This window comes from Cryptomeria japonica, chromosome 6 (genome assembly GCF_030272615.1).
Source record: "Cryptomeria japonica chromosome 6, Sugi_1.0, whole genome shotgun sequence".
NCBI classification, from domain to species: domain Eukaryota; kingdom Viridiplantae; phylum Streptophyta; class Pinopsida; order Cupressales; family Cupressaceae; genus Cryptomeria; species Cryptomeria japonica.
In genome coordinates this window covers 205,131,377-205,143,305 of record NC_081410.1, presented here as the reverse complement: position 1 = coordinate 205,143,305, position 11,929 = coordinate 205,131,377, and the positions used below count along the sequence as shown (strand labels likewise).

Genomic DNA, 11,929 nt, shown 5'->3' with positions numbered 1-11,929 from the left:
CTACCATAGGCTCTAATGCTTAAAAAGATGTCTAGTCAAGAAGAATGTCAAAGTGGAGATTGATGGAAGAAAGATTCTTTCAACAATGGCCACGATCACCCCTACACTATTTCCTTCTCCACTACCATAGGTTCCAACGCTTAGTATTCATGGAGAAAACATGCGTAGTCAAGAAGGATGTCAATGTGGAGGTTGATGGAAGAAAGATTCTTTCAACAATCTTTCTTTATGGAAAACAACATAGATGAGTTATGCAATATCTTCATATATTGTTCTTTTAATTGCTTTCTCATTGTTTACATGTGACATTTCAATTTTTTGCAGTTCCCTACATTGACATGCAACTCACGTGGCGAGATTTTCACGCACATTAGTTCCCTCTATCAATATTCAAGTCACATTGTGAGATTTTCATGTGCAAAACATGCGTCTTTTGACACGAGCATATTTCCAAGAATTCTATTCCTAGAGTTTGAAGATGAACCAGTAAGGTCGGTCATTTTTTACCTTATTGAGGAGATGAATCGATTTTTTGCTAGTTAATGCAAATCTCTTTACTTTGAGTTTTTTCACATGGTAAATTTTTTTCCACTATTTGTAACAAACTTTTGTTTGGTTCATGATATTTTTTAGGGTTTTCGTAAGATCCATCTCTTAGACACTACAACTTTCTTTTTAACATCAATTATCAACTTAATTGACTAGTTTTTTTTAATCTAGCTTAGAGTGTTGATTTAAAAATTTCTTCATTCATCATGGTGGTGATAACTTAACATCAACTTGTATATGCTTGCACTTGATAGTGTTAAGTTCTCGTAATTAGGGTAATCACTATACACATACCTAAGCCTTGGGAATTTATTCATGATGACCTTGCTTATGTATCTTCTTGTGGGACTTGAGAGGCTTTGCAATTCACATTCAATGTTAGAGGGAGTTTATTCTATCCTCTTGTATGAGATCTCTGATCTCTTTTTAAACTCCGATTATTAATTAACTAAATCTATTAACCTAGTCCCTTGATGATGAAAATATAATCATTGTCATCAAGTGTTGGTTTCATACTCAACATTACCAATCGATAATGTTTAGTGTACACATATACACAACGGTCATATCACATCCCACACACCTTGTGATTGTCTCAAGCATATGTTATATACACACAAGGAACTATCTCATACACATCACCAGTACACATGGTACACAATTTGACTAGCTCTAGCATACAATAAATACATGGTGAGTAGCTCCAATGTACATCACATACATAATGAGTAGCTCCAACATACATCACATAGACAATAGTGACTAGATCATACATGCATTACAAAAATAATAGTGCCTAGTTCATACCTTCATCACAAGAATAATAGTGATTGACTCATATAGTTGCATCACAAAGATGATAGTGATTAGGTCATAAATGCATCGCAGAAACAATGGTGATCGACTTGTCCATAATAGCTAACTATCTCTTGTCCATAGACTTGCATCCCAAATAGAAAAAAATATTGATACATTGCACACTACATTGTGGATCCCATTCCTTTCCCTGCTCTTCGACACCAACGACAATCTAGAAGAGGATTCAATGCATCCCATACTACACCACAGGTCCATCCTCAAATCAATAGTTTTGGTTCTAGAATAGCTAACCAAACGGTATGAAATTTGTGTTGCCAAATTATGACTAGTGATTGCAAATGTCACCATATTTTTTGACATTGAAACCATGGGAAAATGGGGAAAGAGCCAATAATATCCATGTCAAGGATTATAATTTTGGAAGGTGGTGTTTGGACCCAACTTTCAATCTTTCTACTTTGGCCTAAAAGAGTTAATACCAATTTTGTGAACTATATATCAACTGGAATTGCCCCTTGTATTGTATCAATAGTCTCATGATGTTGATTAGAAAGGTGAAACTTGGCTTCAATTTTATTTCATGAAATGAGACTCGTGGAAGATTTTGAGACTAATTCCTATAAAATTTGAATTCCTTTCTAGTAGAATCTCAAGGCACCCACCTAAAATAGCCTTGTCAATGGGTGTTGTTGAGGTTAAAGTTGAACTCCAAAGAAATGTCCTGAAACTTGTTAGTCCATCATAACATATAAAAAGGAAAGCTACAGGAAACTTAACTTCAACCAATGAAGTAACATGAAGTAAATGAAATAAACAAGATTATACCTTCCATGATTTACACTTGATTTTGTCCTAACTCCAATGTTCCTGGTTACAGATAATTTGCTCTCAAACAAGCATTGGTAGCTTCCAAGATGGCATATGAAGAATGGACCAATAGTTAACTGATACTATGATATGCATATGCAAATGATTTAAGCTATGATAAGAATTCTAAAATTGCTAATTTCTTCAAACTCAAACTCACGGATGCAAGATTAAAACTTCTAGTTCATGACTATATGATTAGCTATTAGTTTCAAAATGACTTAGGAGACCTCATTTTATAGATTTTTTAGTGCACGAGCTTAGCTGGAAAAGATCAACGGTCATGATCAAATTTTGCAAATTAGATGGCTATGAGTAAGAATTTGAAGGTTGAGAGAAAGGGGGAAGGAGAAGACAAGTGTCACTCATCTCACCTTGACTGAGTTGAAGACTTGAGAAGATATAGGATAGTTGGAGAAGATGTAGGAATGAGAGGACAAGTGGACTCAAGTCCTCCTAAGATATAGGGATGTTGGAGATAATATAGAAGAAAGTTAGGAAATGTATGTACGTACACAATATTTCATTTATCTTGGAAGTTGGAGATAAGTGGCTAATAAATGATTTTATTTTATTTTATTTTATTTTGTTGAATTAATTTAACCACATAATGGATGAGTCGACAAAGAAGAAGTGATGTGGAGAATGAACGGTGAGTTGGAAAAGAGATTAAATAATTAAGAAAAAAATTAATTAATGAGACTATAGGATAGTAGATAGAGGAATAATAAAATATTAGATATTTAATTAATTGATGAGAAGAAAATGATATAACGAATTAATTAATAAATGTTTCAATTAAATTAATTAATAGAAGGACATGAAATGAATTAAATAAATTAATCTTTTCAAATTAACTATTTAATAGAAGAATAATTATTAAATAAATATAAATATTTATTTAATTGCTCATAGCCAATTTTATGTGTATACAGGTGTTCTTGATCTTGTAAAATTAGGAACCATCAAATATTTTGTTGGTTGATGGAAAGTCCATCTTGGAGTCTTGAGCCATTGTAGAATGGCTAGGGTTTCATGGTTTCCCAAGCCCTCCAAATTATTTTGTTGGCAAACTTTTCTTTAATAGGAACCGTATTCTTCATGGTGAGAAGGGTTTAAAGCCCAATCACCTTCCAAATAGGTTGTCCAAAAGGATAGTCGTAGGCAATACAATGTTGAACAAGAATTTTCCAGTCTTCGTCTTCATTCAGGGTTCAAATAATCTATTTCGTGAAAAGTACTTGACCTTGAAACTATGTGGATTAAATCCCCAATCCTCAAGATTCTTGAAGGAGATAACAAAACTTCCAAGAAACCAAACGAAAACCTTGTGATTTTTCATGGAAGCCCAAATAAAATAATGGAGAAGATTTCTCAGTTTCATGTATAAGACCTTAGAAGGGGCCCAACATGAAGAATAGCAAACATGGATATCTATAAGAATCTTGAAATGCACTTCAAATTTCTCTACCAAAGAGAGGGGTTTCATGACCCAATATGACAACATTTTTATTTAATATTTGTAAGAAACAATTTGTTTTTGTGAATCGGAAAAAGAAATTCTTAGGTTCATCTAAAAACAAACCTATGACCAATCCACTTCCAACCAAAAGAATTGATCCAGGAGGGTGTGGGATGAAAGGATTATTTGTCACATTGAGTCTTATGCCACTGAATGGTATAAATGGAAGCTTTACAAAAGATATCAAAGAATTTGAGGGTCTATTTGATATTTTGCTCCTCTTCAAGGAGAGTAAGGAATGATCATTAGAAAAGTGGTCATTAACAAGTTGAGCTAAGGAGCTGGGTAAGGTAGAACCTATGACCAAACCTTAAGACATAGAGTGGGCTAGATGTTAACCAAAGCCTTTAGCTACAAGCACGTCAAGAGTAGGGGCCAATGGACAACTGTTTGAATAGACTTTAAAATCCCAAAGGCCCTTGGTTGTTGTCCACTAATAGTGATACAATCCAAGGCATCAACAAGGAGCATAGTAAAAAAAGGAATGAAGTGAGGCCCAAACCCTAGAGCTCAAAGCATGGCTAGAATAAAGGGTCATTTAATAAAACTATTTTTCTCTGGTTGCACAATTGTGAAAAGATATTATACACTTTTAAAGCCAAAACTTTGGTGATGATTTTATAGGAAACATTGAGTAAGGTGATAGGCCTCAAATTGCAGATATCATTCAGACCTCTAAACATAGGTATGAGATTGATATTTTCTTCATTTATAACTTTACCTAATGACTTTGAGAGCAAATCTTTGAGGCCAAAATTATACAAATCCTTGCCAATAGAGTTCTAGAAGGCCTTGTAAAACTATCAAATTCTAGACCCTATTTATGAGGATGCATATACGACCATATTCATTAATTCATTATAACTATAATTAAATATAAAAAATAATAAAAAACCATAGAAAATTCTAGACCCAAAACATGAAATTGTGATTTTTAATAGTTAATAAATATGGTCAAATGTACATACATCAAAATCGACAATTGTGTGATGGACACTAAGCAAGTGGTCCATAGTTTCCTCTCTAACCTAGGGGTGAGGAGCCAAGAGTTATGCACCCTAGCTTCACACTTCATAAAATCTTATATGAAAATTTCAATCACTCCCAATTTTTTAGTTGGCAAGTCCCCTACTTATAACTAAGGTTTCAAGACCACGTCATCAAATATGATGCCACATCAAGATGCTTTTTGTTGAGGTGTCCCAAAAGGCCCTAAAAAAGTGAGGTCAATAGTTGTGTACTAAGTCATGTTTTATTGGTGAGCTAATGTGGCATCACATGATTTGTTACTTTTTAGATCTAATTATTACATTTCATTCAATTATTAATAGTCATCATCAACACTAGCAACTTTAAAGTGACAACTATTGGTACAATATTGTTAAAAATATTCAACAGTAAATCAACAAATGCTATAAAAACTACTGGAACATGTTCATCTATTGAATCCTTTCCCTTATCCTGTCATTGAAAATGGGTCCTTTTATGATCTAACTACCCAACTATGAAATTATTATAAAGAAAGATAAAAAGAAAAACCCTACAATACCTACACACATCAAACCATTCTAGTTATTGTAGGGGTTTCTTAAATTCTTACTGTAAAGAGCTTGGACAATGAAGACACTAATACAACTCTCAACTGATCCAATACTTATCTCAAGGGACAAACAAAACTTTGAAAGTATAATTCACTGCTAACACTACTAAAAAGAAGAAATCGTGCTTCAGTTTTTGACACCAGTCATCATAGTGTCTGGTTAAAAGACAGAATCATGATGTATAAGATTCATCATCAAACCATTATCCCTAGACTTGTAATAAGATAATTCTTTAATACCATTTGTAATGAAATAAATTGACAAGGGAAGAATATAACAAGAAATGACATAAAATCTATATTATAGAAGCTTCAATACACCCTTGATCAAGCTTCTAAAAATAAATATATAAGCAATATAACAATAATTTGCTATCAAAAGATGGATGAATAAGTAATTAACCAAAAATCATCAACCATTGATTAATAAATCTATATATTTGCATTCAAAATAATAACAAATTTTATTGAATTTATCTACTAAAACACCATAACTACTAGCCACCCCCCCCACCCCCTCTATTCATATAAAACAACTCAATCGAAATAGACCCTCCCCTCTATTCATGTAAAATGACTAAATCAAAATAGACCCTTCTCTTTTATTCATGTAAAACAACTCAATCAAAATAGACCTAAAACATAACCAAAAATTTGACATTAATATAGTAATTATGTCGAAGTCGTCTCTGTATTTGAGGAGAATGAGTTGTCAAAATGAATCGACGATTGTATTAGCATTTGTACTCATGCATGATGATTGAACGGATCTCATTCATGCATCGTTGTTCGCCTGTTTTTCTCTATTGTTTTTCGGTGTCGGTTGTTGCAATTACAAATGTAAAGTTTATGATGTATTTACTTTTGTTAAAGTTACTTTATTCATCCCTAAATTAGATGTGAAAATGACCATGTGCACTTATTGGTTCATAATAATTTGAATTTTTTTTATATACTCCAAGAAAAAAGAGGCATTTTCACTTTTGCTTTTATCCACCATGATTTAATTTATAATGTAATAATAATATAAATAATTAATAATTTGTGTTATGTTAAATTAAAATATGATATATAATAAATAACTATAATTATTTTAAATAAGATAATGTATAGTTAAAATGTGTGTAGTTTTATTGGTAAATTATATTATAAAAAAATATGTTAATCGTGTCATATTTGTAATATTTACGAGTAGTGTTTTTCCTATTGGTATTATATTTATTAATAGCCATAATGAATTTTTGTAATATTTATATTGTTTGATATTAATATTCATATTGTTTGATAATAATATTAATATTGTTTGATATTAATTATATTTTTTATACATATTTTATTTATGTTTAAATTCTAATAAATTTAAAATTAATATTATTTTTAATTTATTATTTTTAACTTAATAAACTTATTATATATTAACATTATTGTTATTTATTACTAATTTTATTTATTTTGCATTATTATTTTTATAAACATTTAGATTTTATATATTTTGATTTGTATTTTTATGAACATTAATTTATAATTACATAAATAATATTTTTTATACATTTATATGATATTTTAATTATTAATCAATAATTGACATTTTTTAATTCTATTTAATATTACATAACAAATAATAAATTAATTTAATATTATTTTATAGTTATTTATTTAATAATTTAACATTATTTTGTAATTATAGCAATAATATTTTTTTAGTTAATTATCAAGTTTGTAAATAATGCATAGATAGAATAGAACAATTTGGATCAAATTAAATTTAATATGGTTGTTGGATAGAAAATTAAAGCTTGTTAATTCATTTTAGCATGTGATTATTAGCACATAAAATTTATTAGAATGGTGTGAGGTTGAATAGGCCTTAGGAGGAATTAAAATCATATTGTATCAATATTCAAAATATAATCAAATAGTATATTCATAATAAGGTTGTAACTGAAACTAAAGCAAACTAATTATGGGTATAAGGAAAATAATGGTATAGTGTAATTTAAGACTCCCAAAGTGAAAAACAACTACAAACAAGAAAAGTGAGAAAGAATATATAATAAATCAATTGCAACAGAGTCAAACCAACTAATATTTTGTTACTTCATACACATTCAATGAAAAAAGATACGTCCTATACAATTTCCAAGTATCTCCTTCTCTTAGCACTCTCTCCACTAAAAAATCCAAATTATTACTTAGCACAATTATGAATGACATATTGAATATCGTAGGTACAAATAATTTATGTTTTGATCCCTTATATGTCTTTTATCTTGACAACTATAAGGAGGTAAGAGGACTAAAGGATAGTGCATATGTGACCAAAAAACAAAGTGAAATTATACATGTCAATAAGAAATAATTTAATATTCTTTTAACATTTTATGCCATTGGTACAAAGATTAATCAACGGTGCAACCACCATATTAGGTGTCAACCTATGTAATCAACCTTGTTGATGTGTTAGTTACAAATTGGTTGTTGAATCTCCATATGGGCATACTCATACTCAAGCAAGATTCAAATTTCATACGGTCTCCATCTCCTTATCTCTTTCGGTATACCTTCTTTTATCCCCTTGTCTCTTTATCTCTCTCTATTATTCTATCTCCCTCCCTACCCCTCTCTATATCTCTATATTACCCTCTGAATATATCTATCCCTCTCCCTCCCCCTCTATCCCCACTCTGATTCTTCTTCTCTGCCTATCTATATATAGTTCCCCTCTCTCTCTCTGTCTCTCTCCTTATCCTATTCTCTTCCTCTCATCATATCCCCTATTCTCTCTCTTACCCCCCCCCCTCTCTCTCTCTCTCTCTCTCTCTCTCTCTCTCTCTCTCTCTCTCTCTCTCTCTCTCTCTCCCTCCCTCCTTCCTCTCTTACTTTATGTTCAGCTCTATGTCCATCTGCATCTCTCCCTTATGTCAAGCTTTAATTCTCTATCTTTCCATATTTATTATTATGTATCTCCCTCTATCTTTATCTTGTTATCTCACCATCTCTTTCTACTTTACATATCACTTTTTGTCTCCAACTTTATCTTTCTATCACTCTCTCTCTCTCTTTCTCCCCCTCTCTATATATTTATCTCTTCCATTTCTATTTGTCTCTCTTCTTTCTCACTCTTTATCTCTTCCTCTCCTTCTCTCCATATCTCTCTCCTACATCTCCATCTCTAGTTCTATCTTTATCATCCTCTATATCTCTATCTCCTCACCCATCTCTCTCTCACACTCACTCCCCCTCTCTATAAATCATTATATCTCTATCTCTCTATCACTTTATCTCACCATATATATATATATATATCTCTCTCTCTCCTTCTCCCTCTTTCTCTATATCTATATATCTATCCTTCTGTACATCCCGATCTCTCTAACTTTATCTCTCCCTTTCCCTCTCTATATATTGATGCATTTGTATCCCTCTTTATCTCTAAATCTATCTTCTCCTCTCTCCCCTAAATCTCTTACCTTTCTATCTCTATCTCTTCATACTTATTCTACCATCTCTCCTTCTATTTATATCTAATTATCTCTCCATTTTTCTACCCTTATATCTTTCTCTCTACGTCTCTATGTATCACTTACTATCTTTATATTTACCTTTTTATCCTTTCCTTTATCTTCCCCTCTATATATTTACTCTTTCCTTCTGTATCGATCCCTTTATCTTCTATCATTTATTCATTGAGATCTAAATAACCTACATCACTTATTCATTAAGACCTAAATGACCTACACAAATGTACCAAATAAAAAAATAAAAAATAAAAAAAATAAATAAAAAATAAAAACAAAAAAAGAGAAAAAAAAGAATAAGTAGAATAGTATTAAAAAAATTTGGACCATTTCTCGATTTATGCGTGTCATCCTTGCGCAGGGGCCATGCTAATCTTCTCTGTATCGTTCCAATTTTATCGGATGTCTCCGAAAAGAAACTACAATAGCCGTACAAAACAATATATGTAGTGCTTACATCATTTATGCGTAGTAAATGTGGGAGTAAAAGCCACGCGTGTCCTTCGTTCCATCGCCTCCTCGGGAGTAGAGACAAGGTAGGCTGCGCTGGTATTAAAGTACCTACATCAACAATATTAAAAACCTCAACTCACCACACCTGCTAACCAAGCAAACAACCCACCCTCACCCTCACTTTTACCACTGAGCTATAGAGGCCATTGTCAAAAACATGCCCCATTTTTTCCCAATTTCTTGCTAATGACGATAAACTAGGTTTCCATAAACCTTGCATACCGATGCCCACAACGATGTGCATCCTTTCTTGTCCAATCATCCCAGAAAAAGAAAACCCCTGTGCAGTCCATGAACCCTGCATAGCGATGTCCACAACGCTGCGCATCCTCTCTTGTCCAATAATAATAGAAAAAGAAAACCCCTATGCAGTTCGGGGATGTAGCTCACATGGTAGAGCGCTCGCTTTGCATGCGAGAGGTACGGGGTTCGATACCCCGCATCTCCATTTGCAATTCATTTTTCTGATTATCTGTCCTTTGTTTACAGAAATCTGCCCAATTCATCTCTCTGTCTTCGCTTCATCTCAGCACCAGTGGTCTAGTGGTAGAATAGTACCCTGCCACGGTACAGACCCGGGTTCGATTCCCGGCTGGTGCATTAGCATTTTAGGTTTTTCAAATATACTGTACTGTTTTAATCTAACGTTTTTCAAATATACTGTACTGTTTTAATCCAATTCTAGTACCACATAAAACAGCATTTAACCAAGCTTCACGCCGCTCATATTTGCAGATCTGTTGTATTCCATGGAGCTTGGACTTCCAGTATGTTTTTGGAGGAAATTTGCTCCAGTTTACTTCATCCATTTTACGCCCTTTCTCTCAGACTATTGGTCGGTGGTCAATTACTACGCCCCTCCTCTTTTATTCATTATTTGATAGAAACCCTAATTTCTTCTCTAGATCGATTTTCAAATCCTGCTTAACTATTTGATGCAAACCCTCCTCTCCTTTCAAGACTCTCTCAGCCTTCTTTTACCAACACTCAACATCAACTCAACCCTTTATAGTATATACATTCAACAGATGACCTGCTTCATGTATGTTACTCATTCTAAGAGCATTTGTCAAAATAGATCAAGTAGGTTTGGTATTTCTTGAATTACTCTTTAACAATTTGTTTTAGGTCACATGATTTTATAAATGAATTGGTTCGTTGGGTTTTGTTTTACTATGGTTTATTTTGGATTCTTGTTGTCAAGAGCAATTTTATTTCAGTAGGATAGTTTTAGAAACTAATACATATCTTGGTATAAGTATTATGAGAATCTTTGATTTGAAATTCATTGGATTGATTTACCAGTAACTATTGAGTTTTGGATTCCAAATCTTTTGTACTCTATAAAGGTAATTGGCAATATTTTACAAGAATACATAAGATTATTCCACTCATATCCTCGACACAAGTAATATGACAAGGTATCATTTCACGACCAGTGTTAGATATATGAAATATAGTTTTATCATAATTAAATACGACAAAACCATAAACCTTGGTACTTGTATAAGATCTTGGCATGATTTGATTGCATAATATTATAATAAATGGGGAATAATTATTTTAAGTTATTATGAACTTCGTTGAGTTAAAGATTCCCGATATATGGTAAACCACTATTGAGGAAGTTTGATAAACTCTATTATAAGGGATTATGTTTCATGTCTCTTCACTATCATAGACCTAGATAAAGTATATGGGCATGGTGTCAATATGTTATCCATGAGCCAAGAAATGTCTTTGAGAAATTCATCAAACATTGAATATACTATGTTGTTTGCTACGATAACTTGTTATACCATAAATATGTTAGCAATTTGGAGGAACTGATTATGTGTTGCATTGATGTTTTGTCATTGATGGCAACACCGGTTGTTTTGGTTGTTTACTGGTTTCTAGTTAGTTCCGGTAGAGTGGTTGGATTACGATCCGATATGCTCGGGTATGATTTGGATGATGGAATAAGTTTGTTTGAATGGTTCATATGCTTCTAAAGTATGTTTCAGTCAATTAGTATTGACTTCATGATCAAATGTTATCTTATGTTCTAGTAAGCCTACTTTTGTAGGTCCGGTAAGGGTTTCACCGACAGAGCTTTATTGAAGATCTTTGATGTAATGCATAAGTGGTGTTGGTGCAGATTCTAGAAGGGATTCAAAATGTTGATGGTGATTGTGTTTGTGCCTCTCCTGATTGGTGTCATTGCTTTGGCGTGTGTGGATCTAATTTAGGTCCGATGCTATCTAGGTTATGGACTGGTTTCATGAAATGTGTTGGTGGATCCTTCGATGCGCTTCCAGGATGTTTTATTGATTGGATGATGTTTGTTTGGCCTTAGGCCAACATGGCTTATGATTTTATTTCTGGATTATGTAATGGATCTATTGAATTATCATTTGGGTGGCCGACCTAATTGGTTAGGTCTCGGGTTGGTATAAAAGTGATGTAAGATCTCATTATAGATCATATATGCATGAATAGGCAAGGAGCGAATAATCTAATAATCATTTTGTATTGTGCAGAGCATTTGGACGATCATAG

At 32.5% G+C, this 11,929-nt stretch overlaps 3 non-coding genes across 3 annotated transcripts; 2 read left to right on the top strand and 1 right to left on the bottom strand.

Annotated features, from left to right (window-relative positions):
- Positions 1-9,190: 9,190 nt before the first annotated feature.
- On the bottom strand, positions 9,191-9,295 carry LOC131069864 (U6 spliceosomal RNA). Its single transcript, XR_009112242.1, has one exon. It is a non-coding gene; the product is annotated as a U6 spliceosomal RNA (small nuclear RNA).
- A 468-nt stretch (positions 9,296-9,763) lies between these two features.
- TRNAA-AGC (transfer RNA alanine (anticodon AGC)) lies at positions 9,764-9,836 on the top strand. Its single transcript has one exon. It is a non-coding gene; the product is annotated as a tRNA-Ala (tRNA).
- Positions 9,837-9,917: 81 nt separating this feature from the next.
- On the top strand, positions 9,918-9,988 carry TRNAG-GCC (transfer RNA glycine (anticodon GCC)). Its single transcript has one exon. It is a non-coding gene; the product is annotated as a tRNA-Gly (tRNA).
- The last annotated feature ends 1,941 nt before the right edge of the window (positions 9,989-11,929 follow it).